General features: G+C 36.1%; 1 protein-coding gene across 2 annotated transcripts in view; it reads right to left on the bottom strand.

Annotated features, from left to right (window-relative positions):
- The window catches only part of LOC114353869 (uncharacterized), a 33,498-nt gene extending 10,886 nt beyond the window's left edge, over positions 1–22,612 (bottom strand). Inside the window, exons 1-2 of one of the 2 annotated variants that reach the window (XM_028305999.1) lie at positions 22,329–22,612; positions 6,911–7,023 (exon numbers count right to left, since the gene is read on the bottom strand). The gene's annotated coding sequence lies outside the window, so the exon portion shown is untranslated. Of the gene's footprint in view, positions 1–6,910; positions 7,024–12,057; positions 12,081–22,328 lie in introns of those variants that run through there. The other variant, XM_028305998.1, reaches the window with a different exon arrangement.
- Between the last annotated feature and the right edge of the window lie 3,524 nt (positions 22,613–26,136).

Here is a 26,136-nt window from a genome sequence, read left to right as displayed (position 1 = left end):
GCCCTCTCTGCGTTTGCACTGTGTTTTATTAATGTCCACTTTTTAGTGCGCAGCCGGGGAGGCCGTGACAAAAGCGGGACGGATAGTGGCCTCAAGGACAATGGAAAGCGATTAGTCGGGGACGCCCAATGCAATTTTGTCCCGTATTCTTTTCATTGGTTCCCAATTTAGCAGTTTGCGGCCCTTTATATTTTATGAAGTTGGCAAAGCTAGGCTAGCTTTGAGGTGCCTGTTTCATTTCCATGGTAGAGGGGTGTATTCTTCGTGCCCTAGGCTGATTGAGAAAGATTTTTTTAACTTTTTGTCATGAGCGCGCGATATTTTATTAATAGGTAGCTTGCACACTGTGATAGACACTCGTATTTGATTGCTAATGTTAATATTTCTACGTCCTCAAAGATTACAAAATCTCAAAGTAAGAAATATACTCAAATCTCACTTACTGTCATTAGTCCGCGAGAATCAGTTACCCCAAGTTTGTTTGTTGAACCAAACAAATAAATAACAGAAACAGTTAGAGGTAATTGGTGAGATATTGGGGTGAGTCAGACAATTAGGAGCTTTCTTACGGATTTATGTGTTTACGTGCATCGAACATTTGGATAGTTTCTCAATACACGTAAAAGTAAGATGTAATAAAAGATTTTCTTCTACACACAAGTTACGTTACATTTATTAAGTTTTAGGATCAAAATAAAAAACATCGATAAATGATAATAGTTAGAGCTAGATATTGAATTTTTTGATAGATACAGTTCATTCTGTAATCTACATTATATTGATACCGTTTGATAGAGCTCATGAAACACTTTCAGGGCCAGTAATCAGCTTTATGATATCTTGTATAGTTTAGAAACAAGCGAGTGAGATCACATATCGTTTCCATCCTGTAAGCTTATGTCCAGTCTGTCAGCAATGGACTTAAATTGGCTACTGTCATGATGATGAGTCACTAAATTTCTTCTAATTAAAGCTCCAATTTTGTTTTAAATTTAGGTGCATTGCCATAACATAACAGCATATCTGTCTCAAAATATGAAAATACCAAAAACAATTCCAGTAATATTACGATTACCGAGTTTAAATTGGCAATGAAATCCCGTAGACGGGTTGTGACGGGGGGTGGAAACTGGAACTTTTAAAGGGATTCTTCAGGGGAGCCTTTACGATAACGACGGCGATAAATATGGAAGTTTGTTGTTAAACTAAACGGTTTATTGTAAACACCGAAGCGGTTATTGTTTTAAGATGTTGCGGAATGTCTTGAATGTTTTTGTCTATGATTTAATTTGACTATGAATCGAAGGGGCCTCGTGGTCGTGGTGCCGTGACCTTTCAAAGTATACTAAACTTAACTATGAAATTATGAATACTTATGATGAGTATCTACAGACAGATTTAACTTGCGTTTTGAAAATGTTTTTTGGATTTTTGGGTTTAATTTCTTACCCAAAATGATAATTTTAGTGAAAAACCAATATTTACAAAAACAAAACCATAGCCGTCAGGCATCAATTATAGCTATAAAAATGAATTATATTATATTAAAATTCCGCCTTTTATCTCTTAAGTTTAACTCGAGACATTCCACTCGCGCGTAACGCAATGAAAACTCGCTATCGGCCAAGAAAACTGCGCCTTCTTACACAGTGTATTAAAATACAGTAGGTTCAATAGGAAATAAAGGTATGCTGTACAAGATAGGGTTCAAAGTAAAACAAATAATTTTAGTAGGAAAACTAACTACAGCACCTAGAGCAAAAATATTAAACTCTCGTTATGGTACAGTTAGCGTTAAATACACTCGCGAGCAAAACTATGAAATCACTTACATGAAGTTGTTTCCACGCGATCTTGTGTACTAACGAATTTGTTAGTAACAAAAAAAGTGGCACCATTTTAAAGATTAAACTTTTAACTTTAAATTGATACCAAATTTATTTAAATCACATCAGTATTTAAAAAGATATCCCGGTTAATGTGAAAAAGTAAGGAAAAAGACATGTATCAACTCTTTGATACGTCGCGAGTTGCGGCCTATTTACCCCCTATAAAAGCACGTGTTTTCGGATTTTGCTTTTACACGTGGATCCTTACACATCTCCGCTTCTTTTGACACTTTACCTGGGATTCTACACCTTCAGAAGCAGCACAAATCGTTGTACTATTGCAAGAAGAGCTCAGCCAGCAGGCTGTCGCACGTCAGCTCCACATAAGCCAGTCCTGGGTTTCGAAAGTTTTAAGACGCTTTCGGGAGACTGGTGGCTTTATCCCGAGACCAAGTTCTGAACAGCACCGGTGCACATCGCAGAGGGATGACCGTTTTTTCATGTCAACCTCTCTATAAAATCGTCATTTGACTGGTATCGACGTCCAGCAAGAGCTCAGAAATGTTCGTAGGATAGCTGTTAGCAAGTGGACAGTTCGTCTAAGATATAAGCAATAGAATTTGACTCCAAAAAGGCCTGCTACGGGCTCGAAACTGACGGCAGGTCACCGATAAGCACGCTTTCAATTTGCTCGTACACATCTCGATGGGAAGTCGAGCAAGCCACCCCTATAAGCCACTGTTTCAGCGAACCAGCACTGCACAAATCTCTCCCCAGGCCGCCTATAGACCCGACCTCTTCGACTGCTGCACTGCAAACACAGTCTGCATTCATCGGAGAACAAAACTCGCCTCCATTACTCGCCTTCCCATCAAAATAAGTGCGAGCTAATTGAAAGCGTGCTAGTCGGTGACTTGCCGTCAGTTTCGAGCCTGTGGCAGACCTTTTTGGAGTCAAATTCTATTGCTCATATCTTAGACGAACTGTCCACTCGCTAACAGCTATCCTACAAACATTTCTGGGCTCTTGCTGGACGTCGATATCAGTCAAATAACGATTTCATAGAGAGTTTGACATGAAAAAACGGTCATCCCTCTGCGATGTGCACCGGCGCTGTTCAGAACTTGGTCTCGGGATAAAGCCACCAGTCTCCTGAAAGCGTCTTAAAACTTTAGAAACCCAAGACTGGCTTATGTGGAGCTGACGTGCGATAGCCCGCTGGCTGAGCCCTTCTTGCAATAGTGCAACGATTTGTGCTGCTTCTGAAGGTGTAGAATCCCAGGTAAAGTGTCAAAAGAAGCGGAGATGTGTAAGGATCAACGTGCGAAAGCAAAAATCCGAAAACACGTGCTTTTATAGGGGGTAAATAGGCCGCAACTCGCGACGTATCAAACAGTTGATACATGTATTTTTCCTTACTTCTTTACATCAGCCGGGATATCTTTTTAAATACTGGTGTGATTTAAATGAATTTGGTATCAATTTAAAGTTAAAAGTTTAATCTTTAAAATGGTTCCACTTTTTTTGTTACTAACAAACTCGTTAGTTCACAAGATCGCGTGGAAACAACTTCATGTAAGTGATTCCATACTTTTGCTCGCAAGTGTAGTTCGTGATACTCCCAAGTAACCAAAAAGTTCTCAACACGTCTTTTGCTTGTTACAATTGGAACAAGGTTGTAGTTGTACGCTGACTGACTGTACTGTAAAACAAATAAAGCAGCTACGGTTGTATAAGGAATATGATTGATTAAAAGAATTATTTGTGCTCAGTGTACCTACAGTTTGCACAAAATTCGAAAAGGGATTATGTCCAAATATGTAGTTGTACTTACTTTCCTTTTTAGCAAGAAGTTCAGGCATTAAAAAATCTTTTTATTGTCAGATTGGTTGTGTTGTTGAATTTCAGGAACTGAACCTGTGGTGGACTGCAGTGGACTGTATGCGTTTGTGTGTGTTCGAGAGCGCTGACCGGACGATGATGACTGCCGTTGAGAGCTTGCCCTTACTATGTCAGGCGTAGTAGGTGCTACTTGCAGGAATAAAACCACTATTTCACTTGCTGAGACTTCTCGCGTTTATTATTCGCTTCCTTTTCTCAGTTCTTGCTTCTTCAGATCACTTGTTCTCTGAACTGAACAAAACAATACATGCCAGCTGGAGCGGTCCATTCCGTATTTATGGGGGGCGGCTATCTCCGTCCCGCTTTCACACGCTATTGCTATCCCTGTCTTCGGGAAATCCACAGATTTTGCTAATTTTCTCCAACTGGCAGGTAGTTTTACAATGGTTTCTTATTTTCTACAGATGCGTAATTAAATTATCTACATTATACAAAAAGTTTCATCACAAAATTCCCAAAATTGGCGAAGTTATTGACAAAAAACCTAAAACGGCTCTCTTTACGGTATTGCCTCGCGCAACGGACCATCCGTGCAAGACAAGGACAAAACATATTGCTATCTCACGTTCTAGAATGTTCGAAGCGAGAGGTCCGATATTTCCGTCTCGTTTCTTCTCTATTTTTTCCTGAACATTCTAGATTTTCCAGAAAAGTGTGAAAGAGAAGCTATTTTGTGGAAGTGAGAGATCAGACAATGCAAGAAAGAGGCCTACCGAGTGAGTAAGCGAGAGAGCCTGATGGTTTTCGCTACGGTATTGCCTTTTTGGCGAAAATTTCATGTTCATTTTCTTAACTACGAAACAGACAGCTGGAGCGGTTCATTCCGTATTTATGGGGAGCGGCTATCTCCGTCCCGCTTTCACACGCTATTGCTATCCCTGTCTTCGGGAAATCCACAGATTTTGCTAATTTTCTCCAACTGGCAGGTAGTTTTACAATGGTTTCTTATTTTCTACAGATGCGTAATTAAATTATCTACATTATACAAAAAGTTTCATCACAAAATTCCCAAAATTGGCGAAGTTATTGACAAAAAACCTAAAACGGCTCTCTTTACGGTATTGCCTCGCGCAACGGACCATCCGTGCAAGACAAGGACAAAACATATTGCTATCTCACGTTCTAGAATGTTCGAAGCGAGAGGTCCGATATTTCCGTCTCGTTTCTTCTCTATTTTTTCCTGAACATTCTAGATTTTCCAGAAAAGTGTGAAAGAGAAGCTATTTTGTGGAAGTGAGAGATCAGACAATGCAAGAAAGAGGCCTACCGAGTGAGTAAGCGAGAGAGCCTGATGGTTTTCGCTACGGTATTGCCTTTTTGGCGAAAATTTCATGTTCATTTTCTTAACTACGAAACAGACTAATTACTTAATTTGCATTATTTGACATGATGCTGCCAACATTAATCTCGACTATTCTTGACGTCGCTAACAGAACCTGTGCAATTGGTTGTGTTCTTTGCATGAACTAAGCCTACTGTACAAACTCCTATTAGGCCTAAATTCTAATAGAGAAAGTTGAGATATCCGCATTTTATCTCAAACCACCCTCGAGGATCAATTAAAAGTGGGATCTCGACAATTATTGTTGTAATAACAACGCGATGTTGGCGGAAAATTTTGCAAAGTCTAGCAAGTTTTTGTGAAACGTATGAAGGACCCATTTTGGGGGAGAACTTTCGGATTATTTAAGTTGAAAACTTTATAAAAGTTCCACCTTACCTTGGCCAACACAATTTTTCTGACTATATTAAAGAAGACTGAGGTCGACATATTCTCAGATGCATATAATTTTGTTTGGATTAGTTGTTTAAATAACTGAACTTGTAGTTACTTGAAAACTTCATAAAATAATAAGCATGTCGGTAGAAAGAAAGAATAATTTCGTTTAGGGATGTTCAATGAAAATGAAAATGAAAAATCATTATTAAATTTAGACCAATATTTGGCACTTATGATAATGCTCACACAGATTAAAACATACCTAAATAAATATTATTTACTTTTAACCATAATCCTGAAACAATGGAAACAAGGAAAATATTTTTACGTTTTGTTCGTAGTTTTTTGCAAGTGAACCACGTGACAATAATTATTAATTATTGCTTTAGTATGAAACCCGTACCTGTCTAACTGCCTATTGGTTATACTGTGAACTTTAAATTTTACGCTTTTCAGCACAAATAAAACCACTATACCATACACATTAATCCTGCACAACATCTTACTAAATAATTAATCTTAATAGCAATTTCGGCTATAAAACAATAATCCAAGTTCCTTCATTAATGTTTTCCCTGATAAACTTCTCATTTATTACAACTGAACGGCCATAAAAACCGCAACGTCTCCTCCGAGGCCGATAGATGGCGTCATAATCGCACTTTTAATTATTTTAATCGTTCTTTACTAACTACAGCCATTAATTCATTAAAAAAGAATAATCAACGAGCTTGTTTTACAACGGGTATAGTTTTGTTACACCCTTTCTGGTTGCAATTTTACCGGGTATAATATACAGGGTGGCCAAAAATAGCGACGACGAAAACAATTGAATATTTTTGTGTTTATACGTATTACATATGCAATTAACTATTTCAATAATGCCATTTCAGAAGTGTACATTACGATGTGGGCTGATCAAAAAACAAAAGAGAAACTTTTGTTAGCCTGTTAAAATGAAATTAACACACCACAAGGAAGACCACACACTACCACAGGAGCTTTCTAAAGTAAACGAATTCCAGGATTCGCGCCAGACAACGCTGGAGGTTTTACATTTATGTAAACGTCTCATAATATTGTTTGCACTACGACTACGACCTACGTTGTATAACAGCGGAGGCTAACTCTAACAAGAATGACAGGGTTTACTGGTTATGAAGAAAGAATATCTGAATAATCTCAATAATAACAGTAAAAGTACTAAAAATATACTAAATTAAGATTGATTGGATGACCATTTAAGGATCATTTATTAATTACTAGCTGACCCGGCGAACTTCGTACCGCCTTAGCGTAGAGATTTTCTTTATATTTTTTTCCGTAAAAACCTTGTACAGAGTATTAGAAAACTACAAAAAAAAAATCAGCCAAATCGGTCAAGCCGTTTTCATGTTATGTCGTGACAACGGAAAACGGGTTTCATTTTTATATATATAGATAATTTAATTAATCGTACCTTTTTACTCGACTGTGCCAGAAGGAGGGTTATGTTATTAACAAACAACGGAAGTCCGACAGGCTGCTTGCATCCTCCGACTCTTCCTTGACTACTTCTTCAGCACACATTAACTGTAAATAAAAATAAAACCTTAAACATACTTTGTAGAAGTCAAGTCAAGTCAGTTAAACGAGTGAATGACGACAGTTTCAAAAAACAATGTAAGCAACAGACAGTCACACCTATTTGTTCGGTCGTTAACTTTCCGCAGCGTCTCTCAATCCCGTACGTGCTAATCGTTCTCCCCAACCATCTCTCAGGTACTTTGTTACCCTGGTACCGGGTATCTCCAATCGGTCCCAGGGGACTGAGCTACTTGGAAATTGGGAGACGAACGCTAATTTAAAGGTGTGCCGGCATTTGTTTTTATTGTTCTGATCGTTTATGTGAATAGACGCAATTATGAGCGGTAAAAAAATATTCGTATGCTCGTTTTCAACATCAATCCCTAATTTTCTTAAGTGACCCCTTTGAAAACAAAACTCCTGTAATGTATTACAATAGGGGTCACTTAAAAATTAGGGATTAATGATGAAAACTAGACTATTATTATTAGAATAGAAATCCTTGGGGGAGGCCTTTGTCCAACGGGTGTACGTCATTTGGCTGAAACGAAAGACGAACGAACGAGTGATTATTACTTTGATTTGGAACCAGGAATAAATCAGAACGTTGAGTAAGTAAGGAGTTACAATCAACAGCAGACAGTGAAAACTAAGTTGCGGCACTTCTATCGCTTTATTAATATTAGTCTTTCAAGTATTTTGTTAGCCATTCTCGCTTGGATTTATCATTGTTATTTTTCTCTGCGGATTCCCAAGTTCCAATCCCTCTGCAGAGCCAATGTTTATACAAGAGCTTACGGGGAACATGTTAAGAACGCTTTATTTTTGGTACCCGTGTTATCTTAAGAAGTTAAACAATGATTAAAGATGTGACGTCACGTACAAATCAAGTCTTTAACGTTTTGTGACAAAGAAATCAGCATACATTTCTATCTTACTTCAGGCGCGCGCCAACGGGAAACATTTTTTCGCCGTGACAGTATTATCCGTGATAGTAGATACAGGATGTCCCAAAAACAATGGATAACCCTGTAACCATCGATAGGCCTCGCCATGGTCTCCCTAACGTCAAATTTTGACCCCAGTAAAAATATCACCGTTTTCAAGATTTTTAAGTTTTTGTGCATTTTTAGAAAATTGCCACCTGCGATTACTTTTTCTCATGCCATTTCTACAAATGAGGATACTTTTCAATCTAGTTTTTTTCCTTATCACAAGGGATAGTTGGGCTATCAAAAGAAAAGATTAAAGTTCAACAAACTAGTTTAAAAGTATGAAAATTTTAAGAAATTGCTGAGAAGAAGGAACAATAAATTCATTGTCTTTTGATCAGCCATCGTGTAAAAAAAATGTAGGAAGACCATCGTGCCCATTTCCTTAAAAACTTCCTTGGTTAATTGAGATTCTAAAAAGGTATCACAAGCCTATGTATCCCGTATTATTTTTATCTTATAGCTACTTGAATAGCAACTAGTATGAAAACTGCAAAAATGAGTTTTTCTCGTAATCGCAGGTGGCAATTTACTAGAAAATGCACAAAAACTTAAATCGGTGATATTTTTACTGGGGTCAAAAATGGACGTTAGGGAGATCATGGCCAGGCCTATCGATGGATACAGGGTTTTCCATTGTTTTTGGGACATCCTGTATGTTTCTTTCACACCGTAATAAAGAGAAAAAGAGAGGACATGTCTCTCTTGTCGAGCCTTTATATCTACAAAGGTTGTCACGTTATTCCACTAAATTCCCATTTTACAATAGGCACAACATACCTACTTCTGTCTGTATTCAATGTAGTTTACAAAACTCGATTTTTAGGTAAAAACTTAACATTCATTTCTTATTATTATAAAATACACAATTATCAGTTTAATCTGGCTACTGGGACAATCAGATAGTACATAGGTGAGCCTTTTTGAATGAACCTAAGTGTGTAGTAGTTAATAAATTTTTGTTCATTTAAACCTTGGGGGAGGCCTTTGTCCAGCAGTGGACGTCATTTGGCTGAAACGAACGAACGAACGAAACCTGTCATGACTTGCTAAATCTGCACTGGAGAGTGTAGAAATACATAAATGTGTAGTGTTCTCAGTGGAGAAGACACTTAACATGCAAAGGACACTACAACTCCGCTCCGCTCATAGTTGTGAGACTGAAAGCAGATAAACACAGAAAAAAATATTTAAACCTGTATTCCCATTGTTCATTAATTTTAATTACCTACTTTATTAAATTCGCAACTAAAACATATTATATCTCTTCCAGGTACAAAGACAAGTGAATTGATGACCGGTAACCAACATTGACGATGAGATGAAAATAAAAAAACTGTGAAACAAGCAAACAAGAAATCAAGCCTGCTGTAATAAATTTTATAAAAATTAAATATAACTAGCAATAATACGGATTTTATTTAAGTCCTTAATACTTCAGGAAATAAAAAAAAAAGTCAGTTTTAAGTTGCAAACTTTTATAAATCAAGTCCAACCCGTTTCCCTTTCTTTCACAGTTTGGTAGAAAAGGTGCAGCAAAAATGTATACCCTAATAATACTGATAAGTTAAGTTATACATAGTAAAATTTTTCTTAACTGACAGTTATTAGAAACATGATGTAATTTAGATTATAATTTTAAGTTGATTTTAAAACCATAGCACACTGAATCAGTTTAGGACATAATAATATGGTTTTATTTATGCATGTATTAGTTTTTTTTTCGGAGGGAATATGCTGATAGCCGTGAGCGGCTTTTTCAGCTTCACCGGACAATAGGTGAGTGCAGATGGCTCTCAACCTCAAAATTTAAGCAACGAGCCTAAGGGCGCCCCCGAGTGGTGCTCGGACCTCGGCCTAGACAAAATTTTATTAACCGGATGAAAGGTAGAAAATAAAATGTACGCTTGAATCGAATAAAATTCCACCTCTATCTAACTATGACCAAACTTGATTTCCAAGTAGAGGAGTTACCTCATCCATAGATGAGAGAAGGTATAGTTGTTGGAATTCACGATAGAGAGTGAGCTTTACTTGTGTGGTGGCTCGCTACTGTTGGTTTTTCAAAAGTTTTGACAGACATTACACTATCGTTATGTGCATGTACACGTACACATATAAGTAAAGCTCACTCGCCTTCATGAGTTGTAAGTACTATAGTTATGTAGCTCTCCCGCCTTCTTTGACATTTTGTGTAGCCAGAATACTTCACAATTTGGTTCAAATTCACAATTTAGTATTTCTTTCACTCACTTGTACGCATGCGTAGATATAAAATTGCGGATAAAGAACATTCAGCGTGCCTCAGCGCACTTAATAATAATCAGAAGGAATTCTAGACAGAACATAACCTATTTACCAAATTAAAACATCAAATTTCAATTGTCTAAACATGATTATGTACGATACGTTCGATATTATACTGATGACGGCTGTAAAGAAACATCCTATCATTTACTCAAAGGATATAAAACGCCTAGAAAAACAAGCAGCTTGGGACACAAATTGCGAGTAAAAAATGATGGTTACTTGCCTCATATCTTGGATTGTCTGTGTTATGGTTTGTTTACGATGCACATTTCATTTTTACGAGCTAAATGCAACTTATCAATATAATTTCGGCACTTTTGTAATTAAACAACATTTATTTTGTGATGAGATTTCAAAATATTTTCAGCCAAAACCTGTCAGTGTCAATGTCATAATTGTCATTCTTTTTTCTTTTGCAGGAAAAGGCAAAGGCATTTCGCTATACAGCCAAGTTTTTAACTATTCGTAGGTACAATAATGTCGCTAAAATTAATTTGATGATAATTTATTTAAACAAGATAAAATTTATATTTTTGTCTACTTTTCAATTGAATTTTGTACAACTAATGAATAGATGTTTGATTCTGTTGTTACTCTTTCACGTGAAAAATAAAACTATGTACTAAACTGCTTTAGTAAAACTTTTTAGAAAACTTTGGAGGAGGCCTTTGTCCAGCAGTGGCAATAATTTGGGTAAAACGAACGAACGGACGAACTAAACTGGTTTAGATGAAAATTGGTACCAATGAGTTATAATGCCCGACTGGCCGACTCGTGATCGTGATCCGAGAAACGCGGGTTCGATCCCCAGTCGGCCGACTTTTGCGCTTGATGATGAACATAGAATACGAGGTGTTAACGGGATTTTGTAATTTGTTTAGAAATTGTTAATATTCTTCAAAAAATATAAATCAACAATCAATTTAGTATTAACATGGCCTCAATTTAATACTCCAAAGCTTTAGACATTAATAGGGAGCGCAACCGCAGAGCAAAAACGAAAGAGGTGCAAAAAATATAATTCCTTTTTTATTGCATCACAAAATGCTTTACGGCACCTCGCGTCGTCAGGCGTGCTAATTCGCGAGTACGCGGGGGTGAAAATCAAAATGTATTTATTCGCGAACCGTACAAAAAGTCAATATGAGTGGCAATAAAAAGCGGATACCGGGAGAAATAATAAAAGATAACCTTAGGAGTGAATGGAATGAAAGCCCCTGTAAGAATGTTTGGGTAGTGGATAAGGAGCGATCACGGGACACCTCCCCCAAGCGTTGTATGGGAGAAATTAAAACTCGGTTTACAATGAACCTTGCACTGTCTGTGTGAGTCTTTGCATCTGTTATTCGATAGATTGGAACGTATTGATTGATTTGTAGGTAAAGACTCTTTGATGTAAATTAATGCCCAATTACTTTTCCTAACTTTAGTTTATCCATTTAAAAACAATTGAGGAACGTATTTTTCAGGATATAATAAATTGAAAATTCATAAACAAATGAGAGGAAAGATCGAATGAGAAATGAGGAGATCCTTAGGAAAACCCTCAGATCATAGAAATGTAATGTAAACCAAAGTAGGTAATCGATCGCAGAATGCGGGGCGTACGCTCGTAGAGCTGATGGCCGCTGGGGCAAAAGTTCTCGAGTGGTGACCACGAGCCGAAAGACGTAGAGAGGGCAGGCCTCCATTATTTAGGTAGACCTACGATCTGATGAAGGCCGCAGGACGTACCTACCTGGATGCGGGCAGCCCAGGACCGTTCGTCGTAGAAATCCTTGGGGGAGGCCTGCCTTTGTCCAGCAGTGACGTCATGTGTCTGAAACGAAACAAAGTATAATTAAAGTGCTTCACAACTTAGTAATTTATTCGTGAACCAAATAGCTTTGATTTCAGCATTTTCGACAAGATTGTTAGTTTGCAAGTTTTATGAGGGTTGTTAATTTTGCTAATAGCGCAGGTGTCTTCTCAGGTATTCCGACAAAGTATAGGAATCGCGACATGTGTTCCTTATTAAACCTTCTGAGAGGGTTCATTTCTAATTCAGAGTTGTTCTCGGCGCGACATTAAGTCGTTACAGATCCGTGGGGCTCGTCGTGCCACCTTGTTTGTGTGGTCTTACTGTCAGCGATAAAGAGATGAGATTGTGGCGCAGTCGGGTGAAAATAAAGCCAATTTTTTTTTTTTCATTTTTGCTCTAGGGATCTGGTGTTCCCATTTGTCCTATGAAAAAGTCTGTGTGGTCAAGGTAATGTTAGGGCCTTTTATAATCCTTAAAACTTATTCATAACAATTCCTATGACATAGGCCCAATTCGACCAAACTTTTATCCGAGAATAATTCCTGGTATAACTGGCACATTGACAGTTTTAGAATGGGAAATAATTGTCAAAATGTCGAATAACTGAGATTTATTCTGAGATTAATATTTACTCTTGTTTGGTCGAATCCACCCTTAAACGAGTAAACAAAATAATGTTGAAGTTCTAAATACTTAGGCTGTAGGCAGGCATGCTTTATGATAGCAAACTTTGTACTATTAATGACCGCGAAATTAATTAACATTGTTATACAGTGTGTCCGGGCTTGTAGTGATCAAACTTTAAGGGCGTAATCTATGGACAATTTTATCGATGAAAATACTACAAATTTGGGGCTTGACCCATTTCTCGCAAAATTACGAGGATTTAAGTTTTTAATTTTTAGTTTTCACCTCTTCCTTCAAAAACAAATGAAAGCGTAGGTAGCTTAACACTAATAAGCAAAAATTTTATATCATGCGATAGCCAATAAAATTATCTATTAGCAGAAGTAGAAAACAGATACAAGTTTCATACATTTTAAGGGAGTAAGAATGGATTTAATTAGAAAAAAACATGACTTTTTTCACTTCTTTTTCAGTTATTTTCCAACACAAGAAAAACCAGGTCGTTAAGGTATGTTTTATTTGCATTGTATTATTAGTATTTGAGCTATTCTACAAAACGAATGTAAATTTATTAGTCTACGTCTATTAGTTTCGACGTAATTGTTGAACAAAGATACCCCTTCCCAGCGGTTTCCATAGCGCACGCGACATGCGAAAATGCACTGCCTGAAAGAATCACACAACCTATTCCGATTACTATGGAAACCGCTGGGAAGGGGTATCTTTGTTCAACAATTACGTCGAAACTAATAGACGTAGACTAATAAATTTCCATTCGTTTTGTAGAATAGCTCAAATACTAATAATACAATGCAAATAAAACATACCTTAACGACCTGGTTTTTCTTGTGTTGGAAAATAACTGAAAAAGAAGTGAAAAAAGTCATGTTTTTTTCTAATTAAATCCATTCTTACTCCCTTAAAATGTATGAAACTTGTATCTGTTTTCTACTTCTGCTAATAGATAATTTTATTGGCTATCGCATGATATAAAATTTTTGCTTATTAGTGTTAAGCTACCTACGCTTTCATTTGTTTTTGAAGGAAGAGGTGAAAACTAAAAATTAAAAACTTAAATCCTCGTAATTTTGCGAGAAATGGGTCAAGCCCCAAATTTGTAGTATTTTCATCGATAAAATTGTCCATAGATTACGCCCTTAAAGTTTGATCACTACAAGCCCGGACACACTGTATAATTAGCCAATAAACCCACTTTCAGACGTGTATTGGACTGCCAAAATTATTATGAAGAAAAAATCATTTATCATAGTCGCTGCAACACGGACCCCAACCTTACCCCAGCTGTAACTTCATGGCGGTAAGTCTCGGTTCATGAGTAGATTACAAGTAATTAATTTATAAGAATATGGGCCGGTACGCCCACGGAATTAGCACGGTTATGTTTCGGGGGGCAGATTAAGCTGTTATATTGTTATTAAAGAGCCTCTGTTAAGTGGTATTTTCGTTCTTGTAATTTGCAGATAGGAGGCCTTGGAGAAGGCTTCAGTTATCTTTTGATAACTGAAGATAAGATGCATTATTTAATTTTAAGACTAGAGGTCTAAATCTCATGGTTTAAAAATGGCACGATGTAATAAAGACTGATTTACAGTAGGGCTGGTGAGTTTACTGAAATGTGGAAGCTTTATGTAATGATTCCAAGCGTCTTTTGATAAAGCTTCTCTCATTTGGAAATGGGTAGAATAGGGCTCTATGTATAAAAAGTAGGTACACTTACTTATAACTATTTTTTTATCATTGTCTAGGTAAGCACCTATGTAGGTAGTTACTTACTTGCAAAAATAAAAATTTGATATTAAGTACGTAGGTAAAACGTAACAAACATACGTATAGAACTACAAACTACTTCCGCACTTAAATTAGTTAGATAAAAGTTGCAAGTTAAGTTGCGACATAGAGTAGGTACCTAACCTACTTTCTATAAACTGCCTAAATTATGCAAGTGTTATAAAATCAAAAACCAAATCAAACTTAAACAATTTGCCATAATTCCAAAGACGTTTCAGATCTCAAGACATCAATCTCCAGTGTCGTTAACTGTAACTCAAACGGTAAAGGGTGACCGTTATGGTGAATTCCCTGTTCCGGGATAACCGGGATAACCGAGCCAGCTGTTACTTTAAATGTGATATTCGGTTTGGAATTAATGATTTTATTCCCGACAATTACCAGTGATTGTGCTGGGGGAGTTGATTTTAATAAAACATAACCCTTCTTTCGCTCCGTTGTCTTGGATTAAAATAATGTTCGCTGGGATTTGTAAGGGTTTGCGGTAATTTCGTTATGGATATTTGTGTGTCTGGCGTGGTCTAGGAGGTGAATTTTTAAAGTAACGTAAATGCGCCTATTACCGCCAGTTTAAGCTGACTTCGGATAAACGTTAGAAAATTAGATATAAGACGTGGTGATAGAAAAGACACTTTAATTTATTTATAACAATGATGAAGTAATCTTTGAATTCAAGTAGTAACAATGAGTATTCAATCACACAATAATTAATAAATAGCAATTTAATCTGAATAAGCAGTTGTTTCTATTACCGACCTATAGACGAGGTGTGTTTCTATTAACGTTTTTTCTGTTTCTATTACCGACCGCTAAGAATATTGCTCTTCAATTGGGTATATTCCAAGAGGCACGGGTTCGATTCCCGCTCATAGGCTCGGGAACCACTTGATTTTTTCAAGTTAAATTTGTTTTGCTTTTAGTTTTAGTTAAATTTGTTTTTTTTTTTCAAGTTATTTTTTTTATTGTTAAAAGAGAAAAGGCACGCTTCTCGAAAATAAATAAATAATCAAGCAGAAATAGTAGAATAATAAATTCCTCAATTATACTTGATTACGCGATACCAGGTCTTCTAGTGAGTAGTGGGGGTCATTATTTAAACTATGTATATTTGAGTTTTTAATAAAAAATAATTTGCATTTAATATTTTATTTTTAATTTGACTTTCGTTTTTGACTGATGTTTTTGATTTTAATTGTGTGTAATTGTGTATTTTAATTTAAACTATGGACAATTGGACAATGTCTATATAATTATTTTAATTTTTTTTTATTAATCCAAAAGATCTTAAAAAGTTACATAGTAGTTGTGATAACGCATGATTGGTTAGGTGTCATGTCATAAATGTTAGTTATATACAAAATACAGGCTTATAAGTCTTCGCAGGTGGCGTTATAATTATGAGGCGGTAATAGAATTAAGTATGAATATTACTTTATTCTATTACCGACCGTAAAAAAAAACAGTAACCAGCTAAAATATCTACTTTAACGAAGACGTGATCAGTGAAGTATCATTTCTATTAGGTTTTATTTTATATCAAATAAGTACTAATTAGAATTTAACAGGTTTTTATAAAATCTATTGTCATACATTATTAGAGATATTCTTTAATGTTCATTGCAGTTTTATGCCAAACCTATGACAATTAATGTATGGCGTTAATTGATTTAATTATGTGAAATATTCTTATGAATCGATCAAGACAACAAAGTGGAGGTTAAATGCGTAATTAAAGATATAAATACTAAAATAAGAAACTTAATCAAAATTCTAACAACGCCATGGGTCGGTATTAGAAACCAAATTATGAAAAGTGTTTCTATTACCGCCCTTATTTAAAATTGTATTTAAGCCACATAAATACAGCGAGAGGGCTATATTGAGGGTTTATTAAGGAAACTAAAGTACGAATTAATATTGTTATGCAAAAACATGTTGGTATACTCATTTTAAATGTGTTAAAATCGCTAATTAATAACAAGGTGCACCTTAAGTAGCTGGGAGCGCGTCAGTATGAAAAGTGCGTCCGTTGCGGGCGCGTCCCATTTAATGTGAAATAACTCCGTTTACTGGTTATTTACGAACACAAACTTTAATCGTTTTGATAGTCAATAAACATATCTAGATATTTTTTAAGTAACGTGTTTTCTGGAACCTGTTATTATGTCTTTTATGAAAGAAAGAAAAATAGGGCGGTAATAGGATACAAATTTTGGGGGGTCGTTAATAGGCGCACTTACGTTAATATTTCCAATTCGCATATAAGTGTTGTAGAAATTCGCAATAATGATTCATGCGATTTCGAATGCAAAGGAGAAGAAATAGAAATTCTAGATTTAATAAGCAGCTCATTGTAACTGCTGTAGGCGACTACAAAGGTGATGACAATGGAGAAAAATTCAACCACAATCCTTTTTAATTTGTTATAAAATAATACGTATCTACATATACCTTTCCATACTTTTACTTCAGGTTTTCTACTTAGGTAATCTTTAGTGTCAAACTTCTACACCAACATTTGTCATCACAACATTTCATCTGCAATCTGGATCCCGCATTTCTCTTGGTATTTGCGTCTCTTTTGTTTTACTTTCGTCTGTCACAAAGTTTCCGCATCAATATCTTGCATGTTTGCATAACTACTTTGCTTGCGGGGAAAACATGCTCATCGATACCTGTGTTGGCACAAACACAAATATCACTACCGAGCACAATAACAGAAGCATAAAAACTTGCGACGTTATTCTATTGAAAACAATTTATCTGTAAATCGATATTATTAGATGTCCAAAGAAGGACGGTAATGCGCGCGAAGAAAGGACGGACCGATATAAAACGCACTTGCGCGCATAATATACGTTTTATTAATAAAAAAGCGTGGCTGAATAGCTCATAAATACCCTTAACGGCCAGTATTCGGCCAGTTTTTTCGATACATCCACGCGCATTTGTTTGACAAATCTCTGGGGGTTGCACGGCACTATCCCCTCTATTATCTTGGCTGAGGGATGACCCCCATTCCATAGGTGACGACGTCGTATCGCTTCTGTCTTCTGTTCTCTAAATCATGGCCAGGTATTTTCTCTTTGACTGAGGGGATTCCAAACAAATAGTATGGATTCCCTTTATTTATAACACGTCTTGTGAAAACCCAGATTGTGACTTCGTACTTTTAAGCAATCTTTCATTAGGGTCCGAAATAACTTTAACTGAGGGCACAATGAGTGATCAGTATGCAAAGCCAGTCTTGTGTATAAGCCGATTGGGTGGAGGCGGCGTTAAAAGAAAATTTATTGCATTGAAAAGTCGTAAGTAATTAATAAGACATTTGAAGTTGCGTGAAAATGTAATTTAGATTGTTTTCCGCGGGCGAGGGTGGGTCGTCTTCCTGTCTGGTTCTGTATAAAGCGGGTTTATTTATATGGGCTTTGTATTAGCGTCTTTATGCTCCCCTAATAAAAAAAGAATCAGCATCGATGTCTTAAAGCGCCTTCCGCGATAGCGGGTCCCCGCCGCAAAATGGCGTCCACACTCGAATAAATTATTCGCCCCTTGAATCGAATGGAAAGAATCGAACGATGGCGTTTGAAAGTTGGCGCGCCTTTATTAGTGTAAGCCGGCCGATTATGTTGAGCCGCTATTACATATTCAAATTGGAGTCATTTGGCGTTGTAGGAATTGACGCGAAATAAAACGGAGCCTTTGAAGGCGCGGCATTAGGCTCGATGGGATTTTTCAGCCGTTTAGGATCTTCCGAGGATGCTCGTTGCTCACTAAGCAGATTCCTAATAACATTTGCATTGAGTGCTTGTTTCGGGTAATTTATCGGTGTATTAATGATAGTAGTTAAGTAGTTTTCTACATTAGGTGAAACTAATGGACTCTCTTTTCTCTAATAAAATAAACTCTCTTAAATGAAATATTTGAAAAATTAGCTATCGCTGTATAATTACTTACGTACGAACTTTTTGGGGGATAATTTTGCTACGATAATTACTCGATATAAATCCACATTATCATTAGAGAAAAATAAATTAATAACTTGGCTCTTACTTAATTAAATGACAAAAATACACTTTCATCTTTTCTTATTTACATAAATAGAGTTGTATGTCATTTAATTTTACTTATTTCCCTTACTATAAAAGTTTTAAGAACATTGAGCAAATAAATTGCAACTAACATAAATAAGAAGCAACTATAATTTCTAAGTCGATAATCCTGTAATTTAATAACTTCGGGTAACGCGTCAGAGCGTACATGATATACAGGGTGTATTCGTAATCGTGTAAGTAAAATAAATGAAGCTTGGGTCTCCTTCCACTCGGGCGCGCGTCCGAAAAACATAATTTTTGCCGAACAAAGATGGACGTTTAGATACCGCAACGTTTTGTTCAGGACGGAAACTTCTTTCTGTTGTTACCGCTTGGTGATTTTTAATTATAATCTTTTTGGGTTGAATTGTGAATGTGAGCGAGTTTTGGGTTTCAATGTAGAGATTATCTGACATAAGCGTAAGCGCGTAACGTAGGTAGGTACCTAATCGGTTACATTTTGCTCCTCAATAGATTTAAAAATAACTACTTATAAATTTTTCATCACTCCATGTCCATATTCATCAATAAAAACTTTTTGCCTAAGATAATAGATTACATAAATGCCACTGCTCGCTTCTGCGAATATTAAGAAGTTTGCGTACATTTTTGGAGGGGGTAAGTAATGTTAGCTACTAGCTAGGTAAAATAGTATGTATTACAGATACAAAGTTATTAAAATCGTTTTTATTTATCGAACTAAAATTCTCAAAAGTAGAGCCGCGTGCAAAGCCTAGGTTTGATTATAAATAAGAATATATTTTATTCATTAACATTCATACTAAATACGTGCCACACATTTCATAATTTCATTGTAACGCAAAAATAAACAGTAAAATTTTAAGGGCCTTTTGACTCGCAAGAAAACAACTCTAGCAAATTGATATTTTGAATAATAAAGGCGGTACAGTCGGCGAAATATTATGAGTTGAGCAAACACAAGTCAATAGCCGAGCGGTCAATATTGGATTAGCTGCCAAAAGGAGCCAAAAAGCAACGTATACAGAACCTTTTACAGCGGTTAGAGCCATGAAAAATATTTATGAAAGGCTCGGAGTGTGGAGAGGGATTTTGTTTTAGGGATAGAGTCGGGGGAAATGATGATGTCACGTTAAGAGTAGGTAAGTACCTATACAAGTGATTGTCATCAAAATCTACAAATATCTTATCATTATGAAAATATGACATGGAAAAGGATTAATACTTACCTACACTGTGTGTGTAGGCAAGTATTAATCACACACCCATCTTTGCCGAGACTTCTTATGTGCATTTTTTTGTAAAATTTTCTGGTACTCATTTAAACTGAAGTTTCGTTGCAATGTTTTGAGTGTAGTGCATTACTCGTAGATCAGCGAAGAGTCTCGTAGGTAATGTTATTTGAGAAAATAGTGAAGGTGCAATTTTAAACATTTTTGTACCTACAAACTGTCTCCAGACAAGAAGAAAGAGGCAAACGTTCTGATTAAACACCTCTAAGTAAGTATTAAAGCATACAGCAGCTCTACTAACTGTAAAAAGTAAGTTAGTCTCTCTATTAAAAGTACCTATACGTGTGATTGTGACTCTAGTTGTTCTTTTAATATTTTATCCTTCTCCACACCCCCAAACCCGACACGAAGTAATAGTGTAGAAGGGTTGGGAAGCCATTGTTTATACAAAGTATGGAATAATATAATCAGAAGTGAAGATATAGGAATCCGGCAAAAACCAACAGAGGCTGAAATTTGCTTAGGTCAGCGGAATAAGTGGCCATCCCTCTGTCTGGAATTAAAACGGGGGTAGATTTAATTTGATCTGAAACAATGTACGCTATGTATCGTCTTAATGAAGGGACTATGTGAAAATAGGATGAAATTGAAATCGTTGGCATCCTTTTAAAATAAGATTCGATACATAGTGCGTTTCCAAAATATCGCAATAAATAAAGCCATGTAAAAGTGTTTTACCTAATCACTTTACTCGATTTGTTTCATATTAAATTTTGGGAATGTACTATGCATCATGAGTAGAGTCTTTACGAACGGGGGTAGTTTAAAAGGACGCCAATGATTTAAATTTCACCCTGTATACGACTTTCATGTTCCTGGGCGTAAAACTAAACAGAATTCGTGTAATAAATGACGGGTGAGACGCCTGAGATTTTTACTTAATTACTTACTAATTTTTGTCCGTGACCGCCTTAGTGGATTTTAATTTCTTTAAAATGTAACCGTTATTTAAACGAAGTCAATAAAAATATTTCTTTCAGGGCTACAAAAGGTCATTAGTCCTTAATCTCAATTCCAATTCGCAATCGAACATCGAAATCGCAAGGAACCAATAAAAAGTTGTTTTGTTTTAATAAAGCCGGCAATTTACCTTCTTCCAGTCCAGATGTCGCCAACTTATTAAGACGCACCTGTCAATCTATACGAATTCTTTTATTTCAGTCCTCAGTCCTCAGTCGACACTTCTCTTATTTCATCTGTTTACTTAGGCCCGAGGCAGTATTTTTATGAATTCAGAAAGTTGATTAATTGGGGGCGGCTTGTGTTTAGGAGCTTGGTGTGAAATATTGATGTTTGGGTGTATTTGTAAGACTGAGGCTGAGGCATCGTTCAAGTATTGATCAATAAAACGAACGATATTTCAGACATTATTAGTTGTGAAAATTGAGATTCTAGTGTCAGACCTTTGGAAAAGCGTAACTTATGGTAAAGGTAAACTCATGCTTTCCGAAGGATGGGACTCATATTATAAACAAAAAGTTTTTGAGGTACTCAAAAAATTCTGCTTTTGATGAAACTTTACACTAAATAAAAAAAAATACAATATTTTGTACTATACATTTTACCAGAATTTTCAGTAGTTACTGAACATCAAGTGAAGTGGACATCCACTTGTACAAAATATTCTAATGGTTTTAAGCCAAGAACCTTCACACACGTAAGAGCACCTACTTAAAACGTCTGGACTTCCAGAGGCAGTATCCTACCGCCATTACATTCAAAAGTATCAACAAACGATCCAATATTCATCGGCTACAAACCGTGTCCTAAGCAAACAATCGTAAGTGCGTCCACACTTCGATTTTCGATTTCGCCCACTACATTAATTCGGGTGTTCATTAAAAATGCCATCAGCCCCTAACGAAGTGTTGAGCAATTAAGTCGCCGCTGACGTCACCGGGCCCAGAGCACCTCCTTGAGGAGCTCTTTGAAGGGATCTTCGAGATGGATTGAAAAATTGATTCGTGGACACTAGATGACGTCATTTGAATTATGAAGACAGGTAGGTAGGCACCTACAGTTATGGAAATTGAGAGGAAGTTGGGGGAAATCCGTTAATGGACATCAAAGCTTTAGCTATAGTTATGTGAACTGACTAATCTACTAGGTATTAAGATTTTTTTTACAACAGTGTTCTCAAGGAATGAACATACAATTTTATTTGTCTCTACATAAGTTTCTCTAATCCAATTTTTTGAATTTCGTCTCAAGATCTCTTAAAAAAAACAATAAATTAAATTAACAATGTACTAAATGACTAATGACAGACCAAGTTACCAATAGCCGATAGTCAAAGTTTTCTAATTGTCTACAAAGTTCAAAAGGTGTTTGTTCATAAATAATGTAAAAAGAATTTTCTTCCCCATATTCACAGCCTTGTGCAACAAATTAAAAATAATAGTCTTACCTAAAACAGCGCCCTGTACAGTCCCTTTGATTGTTCCAAATCCAAATAATCCGCGCTTCATTAATGTGTCAAAATCTTGTTATTGTCGCCCGCATAAGGACATTAGGGCTGAGATAAGGCAGACGCCATTAGCGAGCGCTCGAAAAAACTCGATGCCATCGAGCGGTGAGGTGGCGATCTAATTTTTCTTAAGTTGCAGTCAATCACCGGAGAAATGAGCCTAGGCGTAGTGTTGTAAGGGACTTCTATCGATCCCGCGATGGATTTAATCGTTGTATTGTTCAACATTAATCTGAATCCCTGAAAATGACATCAAACCTGAGCACTCCTTAAATAAAATTCATATTTGTAAAATAATTTTATATCAAAAACAATATTTTTTTATAGCAAATAAAGCTGATAAAAGCATAACATTGATACCGAGCTGTGTATCTAGCTGGTGCTATAATGAGTAAACCTAACTTTGATTGTAAAGTAAGTAAAGAAGGTAAGGATACTAGGCTGAGATAGTTCAATCTTTCTTTGATTTAGATTTACGATTGATAAAATAATCACCAAGTAGTTAATAACTATGCATGCATATAGGATTCCTTAGTGAAATCATCGATAGCAAGCTTACTTAAATGTCGATAAATATCTCTATTTTTTCGCAACACTACCTAGAACGATCTTCAAAGGGGCTAATGTTGATTGGCTTTACATGTCGATGCGCAGTGCCATTGGAATTTGAAATGTATGTTCTAGGGCGTAAGAAATCGAAGTTTTGTGGGTTTGAGGTTTGACAGTGCCGGGTAAGATATGGCTGACGAAGATTTATATGTCTCGTACGACCGCGAGAGACGGGTAGGAGAAAAATAATGGTACAAAGCGGTTAGAAATCATAGTATTCTTACCTACAGTTGTAAGGTGTGGGTGTACTGTACTTAGTCTTTTTATTTACTTCCAAAGCAGGTAATATTTCTTTTTAAATTGAATTCATATTCTTAAATTGGCAGCAATTATACTTTTTTTTTTGGTTTTCTTTCTTATTTGTTTAAATACAATCTACAATCGGTTTTTTAATTTCATGCACACATCTTATAAAACCTAACTTATTTTCAAGAGCATCCAAATTCGAATGTAGCGTCAGTCGAAAAATTTTACCGTGCCGTAAAATTCTCAATTTTCGCTAGTGTTTTGTCAGGGGAGGCCGCGGTTCGGAGGTGTCTCAATCAGCATAAAACAAAAGAAATCAATAGTCCCCCGCTGACAAAGAGCAAAGATTTCTTTCACAATTAAACACCCCGGGTGACGGGGGGGCGATAACTCGACGGTTTGGCTAAGCTCTAGCGCTCGCTTTTTAAATTGCGAGTGTTTGCAGAATTGCGACGTAAACGTATGATATGAAGTAAAGGGAGCGTTCAGTTCTGTATGTTGTTGATCTTAATTCTTTTTGGTTGTGTCATTGTGGTAGTACATCGAAGTATAGGTGCGGTTTAGTGCAAAATTGCGTCTATTACAAATCACAACATGCCACAATAGGTCATAGGTTTCTGGAGGGTTACAAAAATAATAGGGAGTTTATTTAAATTTAAGACACCGTCCTATGAAAATAGCAAGCTGCTTTTTATGGATAGAAGTCATAGTATCAAGTAGCTGTAGAAGTCATGAAGTCAAAATAATGATTATTATTGCAGTATCGTTGATTTGCAAAAGGCAATTAAAAAAGAAAATACAAGAAGTTACGTTCCAATAGGCAGGTGACACAACTAAAACACTGTAATAAAAAATTTACAACTTTACATGACGCTGAATAAATGAACGCCTTTTTGCATACTGAAACTCCATCGCTTGTTTTTACAAAACAACCGCTCGCGCAGACAGTTAAACAAAGCTTAACAAACTAAATGCATTTGTTTATGAAATCGATATGAAAGATAGGAGATTAAACTCGATAGGGGTCGCGTCGTCTTTTTTCTGTCCGATCTCTAATCCCACAATCGGCGAGTTTGCATCAGGATCACCGTCTAATGTAGTATGGCGGGCAGTGCGTGATCTGGCATATCTGACGATTTTATTAGAAATCTGCGTGTATTTTGTGCTGACCCGTCGTTTTTGGGATCGATTAGAGCGATTCAAGAATAAGTAAAGGGCTACGAGATTTTCCAATGACGTAGCACTCGTAGCATCTGTTCGTAGCACTGTGTAGCGGTTGTAGCGTGTATCGGAGAAAATGAAAGATCGTAGTAATTTAAGGAGAACGTGAAGTAAATGTTTCTTATTAAGAATACCTAGTTTGTTTTGTAGTCTTTTGGATTTGAGATTAACCTTAAAGGGTATGAGTAGACGTTATTGCGTAAGTAGGCAATACAAAATTTCAATAAAAAGTTCAACCAAACATGCGATGCTACGCTGTAGGTAGAAATATTTAGATACGTATATAAATATAATATTTGTAGAAACTTCGGCTTTGTAAATATCGCAAGTTAATTTGATTTCTTAATTTGAGACAAAGTTTAATATTTTTACGAGAAATAAAAATGTCTATGGAGTATTATTCTCTCTCGTTGCTAATACTAGTATTTATTCTGTGCTAACTCTATCTCTATGCTAAGACTCAATCAACTAAGACAAAGAGCCGGCCACTATGTACACTGAGCGTACAAACTCGGAAGCACTACGATCCAAAATGAAATATCTCGTTATAACAAATGCTCGTGCAAACATCCTCTTTGTTCTGGTTTTGGATTTACACGGGTCTAGAAGCTTCGTCTGGTTTGGTTCAATATTTAATAATCCTCCGGTAACGAGCTGTACAGAAAAGTTTAAATGGGCTACGGATCCGACGGTCTACCCGCGCCGCACGCGTTTGTAGAGTTTGGAAAATATGCCTACCTACATAATACGTAAAGCAGGTAAGGCGTATTGTTTTAATACGAGTTTATAATTAAGGGCGATTAACGAAATTGAGTTGGAAAGTTTTCTTGTTAAACTTGTGAAGATTAGTCAGTCATGTATGACTATTTTTTGAAAAACTTAATATTTCGAACGTTAGCTCTTTTGTAATTAAAATATCAATTTTTATCTTTACTCTAAGCTTCATAATTATGTACGATTTTAGTTTTATTTGGAGGTATGTTGTAAGTGTTTGCAGTGTTAAAATTGATGCACTTTGGCATTGTTCTAATAGCAGATTTTAGTAAGCAGGCGAAGGTCACATTTATCTAACTTAAGGGATCTTACATGGTTGGAATAGGGTCAACTTTGCAACAAGAACGTATAGTCTGATGAGCTGTCGTCTGTACTTGAACAATAGAGCATAAGTACATATATTTGTTTAATGAAAAATCTCAGTCTAATTTGGGAGCTTAGCCCTCAAGAGGAGGATGGGGTCAAGCAAATTTGACGAGAGATTATTATAACTGGCCGCTGTGCGCTGTTTGTCTTTCGTCTAATGGCCCATGCTACCCGCATATACGACCGTAATTAATACAGGGTGTGCAAATAAACTTTATTGGAATAATATTTGTTTGGAATCCAAATTGTTGTACTAACATTGATATGTCTAATATTATTATAACTCTCCGTTTGATGTGTCCGAATTTCATACATTGAAAATAAAACGATTATTATGTTTAAGTTTCATTGGGAAACTTATGTAGGTAAAAGAATGTAGAGCAATAAAAATAGTAATAATAATAATAATATTTAAAAAATATTTAAAATTAAGAACCAAAGTTAATAAAGAGAATAATAATAAAAAATATTTAAAATTAAGAACCAAGGTTAATAAAGAGAATAATAATAATAAATTTATTTCAACAACAAC

Source organism: Ostrinia furnacalis, unplaced genomic scaffold (assembly GCF_004193835.3).
Source record: "Ostrinia furnacalis isolate ACB-3 unplaced genomic scaffold, ASM419383v2 OfSCF1849, whole genome shotgun sequence".
In the NCBI taxonomy this organism is placed as follows: Eukaryota; Metazoa; Arthropoda; class Insecta; order Lepidoptera; family Crambidae; genus Ostrinia; species Ostrinia furnacalis.
The sequence above is the reverse complement of the archived record's forward strand: the minus strand, read 5'-3'. Positions and strand labels throughout refer to the sequence as shown.